This window comes from Musca autumnalis, unplaced genomic scaffold (assembly GCF_047663935.1).
Source record: "Musca autumnalis isolate F117 unplaced genomic scaffold, ASM4766393v1 scaffold_4, whole genome shotgun sequence".
NCBI classification, from domain to species: domain Eukaryota; kingdom Metazoa; phylum Arthropoda; class Insecta; order Diptera; family Muscidae; genus Musca; species Musca autumnalis.
The window spans coordinates 217510584-217524854 of record NW_027411977.1 but is presented as its reverse complement, the minus strand read 5'-3'; the positions used below and the strand labels follow the sequence as shown (position 1 = coordinate 217524854).

The 14271-nt window shown below is 37.4% G+C and overlaps 1 protein-coding gene and 1 long non-coding RNA gene across 6 annotated transcripts in view; both read right to left on the bottom strand.

Moving 5' to 3' along the window:
* LOC141403902 (adenylate cyclase type 2-like) overlaps positions 1 to 14271 on the bottom strand; it is a 184970-nt gene that overhangs the window by 98774 nt on the left and 71925 nt on the right. The gene's annotated exons all lie outside the window — the stretch shown is intronic.
* LOC141403904 (uncharacterized) lies at positions 568 to 13013 on the bottom strand. The gene is made up of 2 exons (XR_012412918.1): positions 9912 to 13013; positions 568 to 9714 (listed from the first exon to the last, which is right to left on the bottom strand). It is a non-coding gene; the product is annotated as an uncharacterized lncRNA (long non-coding RNA).

Sequence of the window (14271 nt, the reverse complement as noted above, 5' to 3'; positions counted from 1 at the left end):
AGTGGAATTTTAAGGGATTTTCAAAGAAATGAAAATAATTAAACTTTTATTGAATTCGCTTAGCTAAGTACTCCACTACAAATGGTCCATACTCAGTTTTCTATCCGCTGAAAACTCAATATACCAATTTGCATCAAAATCGATTGAAAAATTAATGTAAAACGTAAAAACGGCAGCCACCGTTACATGACCGCTACAGGAAACCGCGGGTCTATGTGGCCCAATTTGAGTCCCACACTGTCCACTAATATAAGAAACATTTGTGCAAAATTTTAGGAATCTACACATTTTCCTTTAAAAGTTATTAGTAAAGTTCCGCTAAAGTGCTCATATTTTGCACTGTGCGGCGACCTAAAATGTAGGGATCACCAGAAGTACGTTTCGAACTAAAGTTAAATTTTCTGTTTCACTTTTTTTTGTTTGATTTTGAAAGATGGACCATAGAGACACCTTTAGTGTAGAGCTAGAAGATTGTTATGTTCTACGGCGTTGCAACAATATTTCTTAACAAATCCTAGGCCATAAATGTGGGGATCACAAGATATCTTCTTCCGATTAATGTTCAACTTTCTTTTTTACTTATTCGGTCTAGTTATTAAAGAAGTCCCATAGAGACCCCTACAGTGTAGAGTTAGAGGGTTAGTATGTTTTACAAAAATGTTGCTCGTAATGTTGCCAACAATATTGCTCACAACATCGAGGACCAAAATTGTAGGGATTACCAGATATACTTTTCGTATAATCCGAAATACTTTCCAAAATATTTTAAAATTGGACCATATGTCGTATTATTGCCGACATTAGTCATACGCAGGGATGGCCAAATGGCAAATAGCCGGTAAATTGTTAAATGAATGGCTAAATTCTCTGATATTTAGGGATGTAAATATCCATAGGGAATTACGTATACAATAGATCTATATTTAAAACTACTATCCAATTGGGATAATAATTGTATTCGATTTCGAATTGTTTTCCATATGCTAACAAAGAAAGTTTTATTTTTGGAATACAGTTTCGAATATATGCAACCTAGTACATGTGTAACCCATTATCCCTTTTTTATATATACACCCTTTCATCACTCGTGTATTTGTAGTTCACCTGTCTAACCTCAAACCTTAAATTGAAACAATAAATATATTGTTCTTCTCCCCCTCTATACACGAAATGGCGGGTAAGAAGGAAATGTCGTTGTCGCTTGTCTACCCTCAATATACAGTATTGAGAGCTTAGCACTGATGGCTAGTCTGCTCTCAATATAATGTAAAATTTAGCCTACTAATGGCTTTAAATTTAATCCGGAAAATATATCGTTGTTGTACGACCACAACAAAAATAAAACAACAACATTTTTCGAATACAAAAACAACATTTCTATTAAAGCCATAATGGCCATCGATAATTTAAGAAGGTAGAAATAAATTCGTTAAGTCAAACATAAGTCAATTTGTTATGGGATTTTTTTCTTTTTATGGCGATTCAGGAACCAGGATATCATAATGGGGTTAAACATAAAATGCAAAATCTCGTAAACTGTTAAATTTGCTCAACAATTTATAGATTGATTGAATTATTTATTAAAGGATTTCTAGGGACCTCGGTGTATTCTTTATTGGCAGTGATGGCAGCAGAGTTTACCATGTTGGCCTTAAAGAATATTTTGTATTATACAGAAATTGTTATATTATTTTTTCCTGTTGAGCAATAAATTTATTTATGCTGATGCCTAAAAGGAATCACAAATAATGTGGAGAAGAGTTGGGATAATTATGTGTAAAATGATTTATGTTGATGGAGAATAAAAAAGGAGGAACAATTTTTAAATCAGATTTTGTTTATTTTTTATTAGGAGGAAAAGTAGCTGAAGCAACTGAAAAGATTGGGCATGTAAAGCAGACAACTACAAATAAAGATGAATTATAATTTTAAATTAAATCTAAATAACCAACAAGCAAATTATTGGATTTTAATTGAAAGTAACGTTAGGCGTATGGCTAACGTCATCAGTCATACGCCATAGGGCCCAAAAGTAAGTTTTAAGATTTTTGTCATATTTTCCAGCTGATTATCTTGTGCCACCGTGGTGCAATGGTATGCACACCGGCACTCTAAATGTCGTGGGCTCGATTCCCCGGCCAGGTAACATCAAAAATGTTCAACGGTGGCAAAATACCCCTCAGTAATGTTGGCGACATTTTCTGAGTATTTCAGCCATGTAAAACTTCTATACAAGTGGTGTCTTAAGACACGACGTTCGGACTCGGCAATAAAGAGTAGGTCCAATATCATTGAGTAGAAAAGGTGTTAATTCTTGCGAAAATCCACATTCATCTCTCAAGAAGTCAATGGTCAACAATCAACTCATTATCTTGTTTGTTTGTTGTTGAAGACGGAAGAGGTCTTCCGTCTAAAGAAGACCTCAAGAAAAGGTATTTTGTCTAGAAAAGTTGTAAAGAAGTGGTCTTCTGTCAAGATGAGGTCTTTTACCTATAGACGATCTCAAGTGGAGGTATTTTATCTAGAAAAATCCTCTAGAGAAGGACTTATTTCTTTAGAAAATCTCAAGTGCAGGTTTTTTGTCTCTGTAGAGCCAATGGAAAAAGGGTCGTTCTTTTATCAAGAAAACACCTCAAGAGGAGGTCCTTTTCTATAAAAGACATCAAGAGAAGGTCTTTTGTCTGTATATGTCCTCAAACTGAGCTATCTTGTCTAAAGAAGGCGTCAAGAAAAGGCCTTCTTTCTATAATGGACCGCAATGGGAGGCATTTTGTTTAGAAAAGACTTCACTAATAGTTATTTTGTGTACATAGGTCCGCAATATGAGCTCTTCTGTCCAAAGAAGTCGTCTAGAGTCGGTATTCTGCCTATGGAGGATCGCAAGTGTAGGTCTTTTGTCTATGGAAGACTACAAAAGGAGGCTTTGTGTCTATAAACATGGCATCATGAAATTGTTTGAGTGCGGTACACCTGACGTATTTGTGTTGAGGGGAAAATTATTAGTTATACGACCCAATGCTCAAATTTAAGTTTTCATCTTGTTTGGACAATTTATTAGATATTCATAGAAAGAAATTTATTATTTATTTATTAAATACGTCATTTACATTCTTTAATTTTTTTTTCTTTTTAAAACATTGTCCTTAAAATTAGATTCCGTCCTTTTTCGTTTACGTCCTTACTATGCCACTAAGTAAAAGTTTATTATTATTATTGCAATATTGATTAGTTAATTATATTTACTTTACTTACTATCCTTCGTATTTACAGTTATCCTTTCTCTTATATTCCAACCTTGAGCAAAGAATGAACAACATGGCAGTTATCCTTTCCATAAAAACGAATTATTTCATAACTAATTAATTTGTGAAAGTATTGAAAAAAAAGGCAAGCGGGGAAAATCAACATCCGCTCGGCAACGCCATAAAAATAATAAAAATAAAGGCCAAGGTTGGAAGACGACACACCTTTTTGCTACAAAATTCCTCCCACATAACAAATTGTATCCTTGTTTTGCATTTCTGTCTCTCTTTATACTCATCTCTCCGCTTGCCTCGTCTTTATTTCCTGCTGACACACCTTAAATGGCTGACCTAAATGCAATTTTAGTTGTTGTTGTTTTAAAAGTAAAAAAACAACTACAATAAATAGATTTAAATACAAGCAACTGGCTGATGGTGATCCGTGGAATTGTCAACAAATGTTGACTATGACTATTTTTTATTCTACTTCGTGTGCCTTCTTTCTCATGGTGATAAAAATAACTTTAAAAAATATTTCTTTTGCCTATCACTCACAAACCTATTAAAATTGCATGACCTTAACATTGGCTGACGCCTGATGTCAGGTAAAATGCATGGCCTACAGACAAGGTTTTTTTTCTAGGAAAAGCAAACACATGGTCTGGAAAATTTGAAAGGGTATTTGAACAAAAATGCTTTAGAGGTGTTCAGCAACTTAATAAAATTTTATCGGCCGTAGTGGCTCAAGCTTCGTGGTTGATACTGGTACAAGTAGCACGATTCAATAAGTAGGATTTCTAATACCTTAAGGAGATTTTTTACCTTCAAGAAAGAATAAAAGAACTTCGGCTGCGGAGACTTTTTAATAATGCAGATTAACTATCATCTAGATGAGGCATTCTGTCTAGAGAAGACCTCAAGAGAATTCTTTTGTATAGAGAAGATCTCAAGAGTAGGCCTTCTGCCTAGAAAAGACCTCAAAAGCAGGTCTTATGCTTATAGGGGACTTCTTTTGTCTAGAAAATACCTCAAGATGAAGTCTTCTGGTTTTATAAAACCTCAGGAGGAGGTCTTCCGTCTATAAGTGACCCTAAGAGGAGATTTATAATACCTTTCAGAAAGAAAAGAAGAACTTTGGCTGCAGAGACTTTTCAATGATGCACTTTAAGGTCTAACACTATCCGCTTCTCTCCACTTACTGACTCGTGCAAAGAGGGTTTAAGTAAGATGAAGTTTAGCATTATTGACCATCTTAGCTTCTGGGTACGGAATTCTGCAAACTCGCTTCTAATCGTCTACAAAGACTCCCTTATGGTATCTTCTGGTTGTCTAAAATTACTCCATTCATTCGCCTATAAATACTCTCTTCCAGTTGCTACAATGTCTCCCTTCTGTTCTTCTATCATCTATGAAGACTCCTCGTCGGAACTATCCTGAGAATATACTCTTTCTTACTTCCTGATCAACTGTACCACGAAACTTCTGGGTACGGAATTCTGAAGATTTGCTGCTAGTTATCTACAAAAAATGGCTCCTGATTATCTACAAAGATCCTCTTCTGGTTGTCTAAAAAGACTCCATTCTGAACGTTCAAAAGACTCCATTCTGGTCGTTTATAAAGACTCTACTCTGATCGTCTACAAAGTCTCACATCTGGTCCTCTATTATTCATGAAGACTCGTCGTCAGAAATGTTCAGAAAAAATGATTTTTCGAACTTCCTCATTATCTTCATGGGGCCTTTTCAAATGAACTTTCGGAGATACACCGTATCATTTTTGTAGTGGTTTGTGTCTCTGACCTCCTTGACATTCAAGTTAATAGGAGCATTGGCTACTGGTGGATCGTCCTTGGGATTTTTAATCTGCATTAAATATATATGACGCATCGGAATAAGTTTTTTTATTAGCGGATAACGATAAAGCTTCAACTGGCAGTTCTGGTTGATACCAATTGTATCCGCGATCTTATTTCCCCATCTTCGACGTTAGGCAGGTATTCCTTAGAAGACTTGACCAGAATCACCAAAAAGTATTCAGCTCGTCGTCGCATAAGGCAGGAACGACTGATATGTCTTCGGGGCAATTGTCTCGATTGTGATCTTCTAGGACAAAATTTTAGCTAATGTCACATCCACTTCCAACGTAGTTCACAGCATCCTTGATGTCCATGCCTCCATTCTCCACCAGAGTGGTATGAATTAATAATGGTCCATTCCGCTGTCAGGAGATCTGAGGTTGAAGCAGGATTCTGAAGTTCAAGCATTCTTATTTTGAGTTTTCAACCCAAAGTTCAGTTTTTCTAGCATTTCCTCCTATACCCGTTCTGTTATGGTGCATTGCAACCTACATTTCCATGCTACCATGCTCCACCGGACTGAGACGAATTCATTACTATACAGTTATCTGCCGATAGCTCTGGATTCTGAAGCTCAAGCATTTATTGTAGGAGTTCTTAACTCAAAGTTCAGCTTTCTCTAGCAGCCCTTCACATACCCATTCCTGACAGGGTGCGCTGCAACCTGGAGATCCTCGTCCCCATTCTTCACCAGAGTGGGACGAATTAATAAGCAATAATTGTCGAGACCGCTATCAAGGGATCTTGATTATGAACCTTAAGCATTTTATGTATGAGTTCCTTATCCCAGGTAAGCAATTCCTCCAATGACTCGTGCGAAGTGTATAGAATACAGTCTGACCTGAAGATCAACTTTCCATAGAAAATATCCTTCTCCAACATGGCCACAACAGCCCTGATGTCTACGCCTCCATTCGTTCCCTAGAGTGCGAAGAATTCATAATAATACCCCTTGAGGTCTTCTACAGATAGGAGAGCCCTTAAGGTCTTCTATACATAGAAGACCCCTTGAAGGTTTCTATACATAGAAGACGCCTTGAGGTCTTCTATACATAAAAGACCCCTTGAGGTCTTCTACACTTAGAAGACTCATTGAGATGTTCCATAAAGAGAAAACCTTTTGGGATCTTCCAGAGGTCTTACACTAACAAAATACTTCCTCCTGACGTCTTCTTCAGACCTCTTCTAGAGGTCTTCTATAGACAGAAGACAACATTTAGGCACCTTCTATAGACAGAAAATTCTGAGGTCTGAGGCAGGGAACCTCTTCTTGAGAACCTGTGTAGACAAATTCCTTCCCTTGAGGAATTCTATAGAACGAATACCTTCCCTTTACGATTTCTACACACAAAAACTTTTCCTTTTGTAGACAGAAGATCTTCTCCGGAGAACTTCTATAGACATAGAATCTCCTCTTGCGTGAATATATAGACAGAAGACCTTCTCCTCAGTCTTTTTTAGAAAAACAACCTCTTCTTGGGGTCTTGTATAGACAGAAGACCCCTTGAGGTCTTCTATAGACAGACGAACTTTTAGGTCTTCCCCAACAAAAGACCGCCTCATAATGTTAGAAAGAAGAACTTTACCGGACGTATTCTATAGACAAACATTTTTCCTCAATGTCATTTATTGACAGGTGACCTACTACTGGAGACATTCCCACACAAGCAACCTTCTCCTGAAGTATTCTTCAGAAAACTTCCTACTGACGTCTTTTACAGACAGGGGACCTCCTCTTGGGACCTTTTATATACAGACAGAAGATTTCATCCGCAGATTTCTTAAGTAACGGTCTCATCTTCAGGTTCTCTGGAAGTCTTCTATAGACAGAAGATCTCCTTTTGAAGTCTTCTATAAAGAGAACACCTCCCTTAAAGATTTCTAGAAACAGAAGAGCTCTTTCTGAGCTATTTTCTATTCAAATTACCTCCTTTTGGGGCCTTCTATAGACAGAAGAGCTCCTCCTGAGCTCTTTTTTATTTCTCATCTTGAGTTATATTATATGTCGTCCATATGAAAACTTCTTCTTGTGATATTTTGTAGACTAAAAACCTGCTCTTGAATTCTTCTACAAAGAGAAGACATTCTGTTGAAGTCGTCTAATGACAGAAGACCTTATATAAGCGTGTTCCGCTTAAGAATTTTTAAAGAAAGAAGACCTTCTCTCGTGGTCATTCGTAGACGAAAACCCTTATCTGGATATCTTCCTCCTCTTCAACTCTCGGGAGAAATTTTCTTAGGAATGACGACCTTCTAGACAAAAGACAAAAATCGTGCTCCTCAGGTCTTCTATAGACAGGAGAGCTTTTTTCTAGTCCTCTTGTCTTCTATAGAGAGAATACTTTCTCTTTAGATCTTTTATAGACAAAAGACCATCTCTTGATGTCTACAATATAATGAAGACTTGAGGTCTTCCATGGACATAAGACTTATTGAGGTCGTCTAATGACAGAAGTCCATTGGAGGTTTTAATTACGCAGAAGTCCACCCCCCTTGAAATCTTTTATAAACAGAAGACCTTTTTTGTAGTCTCCTATAGGCATGAGACTTTTTGAGGTCTTCTATTGAAAGAATCTTGATTTCATTGACCTCTTGAGGTCTTCTATAGACTGTAGATCTTGTTTTGTTTTAGAGAGTAGATGTTCCTTACTGTTTAAAATGTCAACTTTCTACTTCTGAGAATTATTCTTTCGCACGAAGTTTCACTGTAATATCGCTGTATTTTCCTATTTTTCCAAAGAAAATGCAAATGTTAAAATTAACATTTTATCTACGGCAAGGCAGCCCCGACACTGAAATATTAACATTAATATTAACTGTAAAGAATTGAAATCCTTGAAAGAATGTTCCTACTTCAACATTTCATTTCTTGAGGCAGTGACAGTTTTCAACACATTTGAGCAAAATATATTTGGAATTTATGCAAATAAAGGATTTTTTTCCTTTTTACAGAGCGAAAAGAAAATTAATGAAAATTTTCCTTCAGCAAAATCACAAACTGGCATAATTTTGCATAACATATTTTTACTAGTTCATGATTTTGTTTAAATAAATTTGTCCTCCAGCGCACAGGATAATAAATCTCTACAAAGAACCAAATCATAAAAATATAACTTTAAGTTCCCTTAACTTAACTTGCATATTATTTATGATGATAACGCTCATTCATCATTTGCTGTTATGTTATCCAGCACACACACATACACCTCTCACTCCCCTAACACTGTCATATCCAAAACCTATTCGTTACTGAATAGTGAGCGATATGAGATTAATAGGTTGTAGCAGCATATCCTGTAACTATCAAATGTAGTCACGTAAACTGTCCTGGGCATTTAGCTGAAACTACAGGAACATTTACGAAGCGTAGAGCATTCATTGATGCTGATGCTACATCATCATCAACGTTATAGTCAACATTAATGTATGGTAAAAGCATAGAAGAAGTTGTGCTTCTTCGAAAGACAAGAAAATATGAAATGTCATGCCAATGAAACGTGTGTGCGGAGCTTTGCATTCACATCCCATAAATGTTGCTGCTTTATGGCAACAATGTAAACATCGGAATGATATATAATGTTTACAATATTTTTTTTTAAATAAGTAGTCACAAAGTTTTGTAGCAGCAAGCATAATATTTAAATGTCGTAAACATTGTTAGCAAAATGGACAGAATACCAATTGAGGTCTTCTTCTGTCATTTAAAGACCTCAAGAGGAGGTGTTCTGCTCTCAAGAGTAGGTATTTTGCCCAAAAGAAGAGGTCATCCGTCAATAGAATATCTCAAGAAGAAGTCTTTTGTTCATAGAAGTCCCTGTAATGATAGAAGAAACCTCAAGAGAGGTATTCCGACTTGACGAAGAGTCTACTGTCTACAAAAGACCTCAACAGGAGGTCTATTGGCCAGAAAAAATAAACAAAAAAGTCAATAGGAGGTGTTCTGCCTCAATAAGAGGGGATCTGTCTCAAGAAGAGGTCTCCTGTCTACAGAAGATCTCAAGGGAGGTCTTAGGATCATAGAAGACCTCAAGAAGAAGGTATTGCGTCTATTGAAGACCTCAAGTGGAGGAATTTTGCCTAAGAAAGACCTTCAGAAAAGGTCTACCACCTACAGAAGGCCCCAAGAATAGGCCTTCCATCTACATAAGACCTCCAAAGGATGTCTTCGGTCAACAGAAGACTTCAAGAGGAGGTCAATAAAAGACTTCAAGAGGAGGTCTTTTGTCTATAATAGACCTCCAGGGTAGGTCTTTTGTCTAGAAAACGACATCAAGGGGGGTCTTCTGTCCATAAAAGACCTAAAGAGGAGCTCTTTTTTATAAAAGACTACAAGAGAAGGTCTTCTGTCCATGACCGTTCTCTTGGTGAGATATTTTGCCTAGAAAAGACCTTAAGACGAGGGCTTCTGTCCATAAAAGTTCTCAAGAGGATGTCTTTTATCTTGAAAAGGCCTCAAGCGGAAGTTTTCTGTCCGTAAAAGATTTCAAGAGGAAGTCTTTTGACCAAAAAATACCTCTAGGGGAGGCCTTCTGTCCATAAAAGACCTTAAGGGGAGGTCTATTGGTTAGATAAAACTTCAAGAGGACCTCAGAGGAGGTCTTCTGTCTACAAAAGTCCTCAAGAGGACCTCAAGAGTAGGTCTTCTGTCCACAAAAGACATCAAAAAGAGGTCTTTTATCTAGAAAAGACCAAAAAATACCTCAAGGGGAGGCCTTCTGTCCATAAAAGACCTTAAGGGGAGGTCTATTGGTTAGATAAGACATCAAGAGGACCTCAGTGGAGGTCTTCTGTCTACAAAAGTCCTCAAGAGGACCTCAAGAGTAGGTCTTCTGCCCACAAAAGACATCAAAAAGAGGTCTTTTATCTAGAAAAGACCTGAAGAAGAAGTCGCTTGTCCAATAAAGATCGTAAGGAGAGGTCTTTTGTCTAGAAAAGGCCTCAAAAGAAGGTATTCTGTCCATAAACGTTATCTAGAAGAGGTCTTTTGTTTAGACAGAGTACCTCCTCTTGAAGTCTTTTATGGGGAGAAGACCTCCTCTTAATGTCTTTTATGGACAAAAGACCTTAAGAGGAAGTCTTCTCCCCATAAAAGAATTCAAGAGGAGCTACTCTGTTCATAAAAGACCTCAAGGGGAGGTCTTTTGTTCCAGAAAAGACTTCAAGGGGGGGTATTCTGTCCACAAAAGACCTCAAGAGGTCTCAAGATGAGATCTTTTGCCTAGAAAAGACCTTAAGAAGAGTTATTCTGTAAATTAGAGTTCTCAAGAGGAGGTCTTTTATCTTGAAAAGACCTAGAAGAATTCGTTTGTCCACAAAAAAAATCTCAAGGAGAGGTTTTTTGTGAAGAAAGACCTCAAGAGGACGCCTTTTATCCATAAAAGACCATAGGATGAGGTCTTTTTGTCTGGAAAAGTTCTCAATATCTCTTTAGAAGACTTAAAGAAGAGAATTTCTGCTATAAAAGACCTCAAGCGAAGAAAGAGACCTCGTGGGGTCTTCGATAAACCTAAGAAGACCCCTTGAGGTTTGCTATAGACCGAAGAAAACCACTGAAGTCTTGGGCAGACCAAAGAAGGCCTCTTGTGGTATTCGAAAGATTTAAAAAGAATAATTGAAGTCTTACTATAGAAAAAATCTTTTGAAGACCGACCTTTTGCGCCATTCGAAAGACCGAATAACATCTCATGAGTACTTCTTTAGACCTCTGATCTCTGTGGACCAAAGAAGGCTTTTTGAGGTCTTCGGTAGACCAAAAAAAGACCTTTTGAGATCTTCGATAGTCTTCGGTAGAACGAAGAAGACCTCTTGGTTTCATTGATAGTCGCTATAAGACTTCTTGAGGTGTTCGATTAACCCAAGAATACCTATAAGTTCTTCTATAGGCCGAAGAAGACCTCTTGAGGCCTTCTATAGGCCGAAGAAGACCGCTTGAGACCTCCTATAGGTCGAAGAAGACCTCTTGAGCCTTCGATTGCCCGAAGAAGACACTACGCGGTCTTCGATAGACTAATAACTTCTTCAGACCGAGGGAGCCCTTTTAAGATTTTCGTGGACTGAAGAGGATCTTTGATTGACAGAAGGTGACATCTCTTGAGTACTTCGGTAGACCAAAGGAGACATCTTGAGATCTTTGATTGTCTTCGGTAGACCGAAGAGAACCCCTTGGCTTCATCAATAGATACTATAATACTTCCTGAGGTGTTCGATTGACCCAAGAATACCTATTGAGGCCTTCTATAGACCGAAGAAGACCTCGTTAGACCCACTATAGGCCAAAGAAGACCTCAAGAGGCCTTTTATATGCCGAAGAAGGCCTCTCGAGGCCTATGATTGTCCGAAGGAACCCCTATGCGGTCTTTAATAGAACTAACAACTTCTTAAGACCGAAGAAGCCCTTTTAAGATCTTGAGGTCTTCGATAAACCGAAAAAACCTGTTGAGGTGTTCTATAGACCGAAGAAGACCTCTTGAGGTGTTCTGTATAACCGAAGAAGACCTCTTGAGGTTCTTGATAGACCTCTTTAGGTCTTCCATAGACCGAAGAAGACTTCTTGATGTCTTCGATAGAGCGAAGAAGGCCATTTGATGTCTTCGATGTACCGAAGACGATCTCTTGATGTTTTTGATAGACCGAGTGAAACCTTTTGAAGCATTGAAACCTTTTGAAGCATCTTTGAAGAAGACTGAAGAAGATCTCTTGAGTTATTTGATAGACCCAAGAAGATCTCTTAAAGTTTTCTTCAGGATGTCTTCGATAGACCTAATAAGAAGTCTTAAAGTCTTCGATAAAACTAAGAAGATTTTTTGAAGTCTTCTATATATCGAAGAAGACCTCTTCAAGTTGTCTTATAGACCAAATAAAACTTCTGAGGCCTCTTAAAATGTTTCGATAGACGTCGATAGACCGTACAAGATATCTTGAAGTCTTCCATATACCGAATAAGATCTCCTGAAGTCCCCTATAGGCCCAGGAAGACTTCTTATGTTCATCTTTAGACCTAAGAAAATTTGTTGAGGTCTTGGAAGTTTTCGATAGATGGAGAACGCCTCTTGAGGTATTAGATAGAACGAAGAAGGCCTCGTGAGTTCTTACTATATAACGAAGAAGACATTTTGATGTATTCTATTCCGATTAAGTCGACTGCAGTTCTTCTGTGTCTCGTAGAAGACCTCTTCATGTATTTTATAGACCGAATAATTCTTCTGAGGTCTCCTATATATCCAAGCAAATCTCCCAAATTTGTCCATACCTTTTGAGGTATTCGATAGGCTGAAGAAGATCTCCTGAAGTATTCGATAGACCGAAGAAGACCTCTTGAGGTCTCACTATTGAAGGATAAAGACAGTTTAATGATTAGGATCTCATCAGCTGTTTTTTATACCGAAGAAGACCTCTTCAAGCCTTTTGTATATCCAAGAAGACCCCTTTAGTTAAGTTTAAGTTAAGTTCTTCTATAGACCGCAGAAGGTCTAATTTAGACTAAAGAAGACCTATTTAGGTCTTTCATAGGGTTCGTCGATATACCAAAAAAGATCTCTGGAGGTCTTCGATAGGCCGATGGGGTAGAGGACTACTAGAAGAACTCAAAAGGGGGTCTATTGTCTTTAAGTAACCCAAGAAGAAGTTCTTATTCTAAAAGAGGTCTGGCTATAGAAGATCTCTGTTGTCTGAGAAGACCTCAAGAGTAGGTCTTCTGGTTATAGAAGAATGTTGTGTCTTTTGTCTACCTCAAGATGAGATATTTTGTCTGTAAGGTCCCCACACAGAGCGATTAGGTCCCCAATAGAAGGTCCTCAGTATATAGAAAACCTCATGATGATGACCCCAATATGTATTCTCTTATAGAAGACTTTAAAAACAGTTTCAACATACCTTCTACTTACAGACATACAACTTAAAAAAATCCGTGTCATACCTGCAAAGAAAAGAAAAGATTGAAACAAAAATTAGTTTTCATTTTTGGGATATCTGCAATTTGTTGTTCTTAAACTAAATTTAAGCTTATTTTTCGCCTCCTAGAAGTTTTTACATTTCATAGAAATTCCCCAAGAGATACTAAGTACGACAAACTTTTTTTTCTCCCCACCACAAAATAGTTTGTGGTTTTTTTTTCTTGATAGCATCAAAGGGTCAATGGCATTTTAATAATATTATCTGACATGTTTCCACTGAGATTGTTTTGTTTTCATTCTTTCCTTCGTTCGGTTGTTCATTGAATACTTTTTGCAACATGGGAATGGTTAGCGACGACGTGTCAGCCAATCGCTCTCTATCTCTGTGTGTGAATTCCAGTTAAAAATCAATTAAATGCATCGATGACTAAGGCAACAAAGTGTAAGTGTTGATAAGGTCCCTAAGGAATGTGAGCGGAGGCGAAAAGAAAGCAAAATCAACACATGAACTTTGCTGGGCAAAAAACTGTCATTCCATATACGTGTGTGTGGGAGTGTGTGTGCGTAGTAAAACACTCACGTCCATTCGCATTAAACGTGGTATTAATAACTTTTGTAATAATTATTATTTCTAGGAATTACCAGCCAGACACGTTAAAATGGAAAAGGGCGGGGCTGTGGAAGAGAGACAGAACGGCGACAATGTGTTGGAGGAGCCGAGAGAGTGTCTGAAGGATAATAATAACGGTAATAAATATCCCGCACACATTCATCTACTATTAAATCCATGGACAGTGTTAAATATAGAGGCTGTGAAAAAAAATAAACAGGAATGACGTACGATAGGCTATTTAAGGCAATGATGGTCAATTAAAGGAAATATTTTGTTGATATTTTAAAAGCGTACTAATATGTTAATCAATATGTGACGTAACATATATGCTGGAAAGACTTATTGATGTTTTCTATAGAGAGAAGACGACCACTTGAATTATTCTAGTATTCGATAGTCCAACGAAGACTTCTTGAGTTTGTCTATAGACACGCAAAAAATAAACAACCCCTAAAAATGTCAACTTGAATCGCGATTTATTTAAAAAGCGCTCCGGCGATTTTTTTTGTTTTTTGATTTTTTTCATCTATGAACATTGAAGTTTCAGAATCCGCAAAAACTTCCCAGGTGTAAGCACCTTCTATTTAAATTTGATTCAAGAGCACCGTGTAGATCGAAAAAGACCTCTTGAGTTCTTCTATAGATCGTAAGATACCTATTTAAGAGTT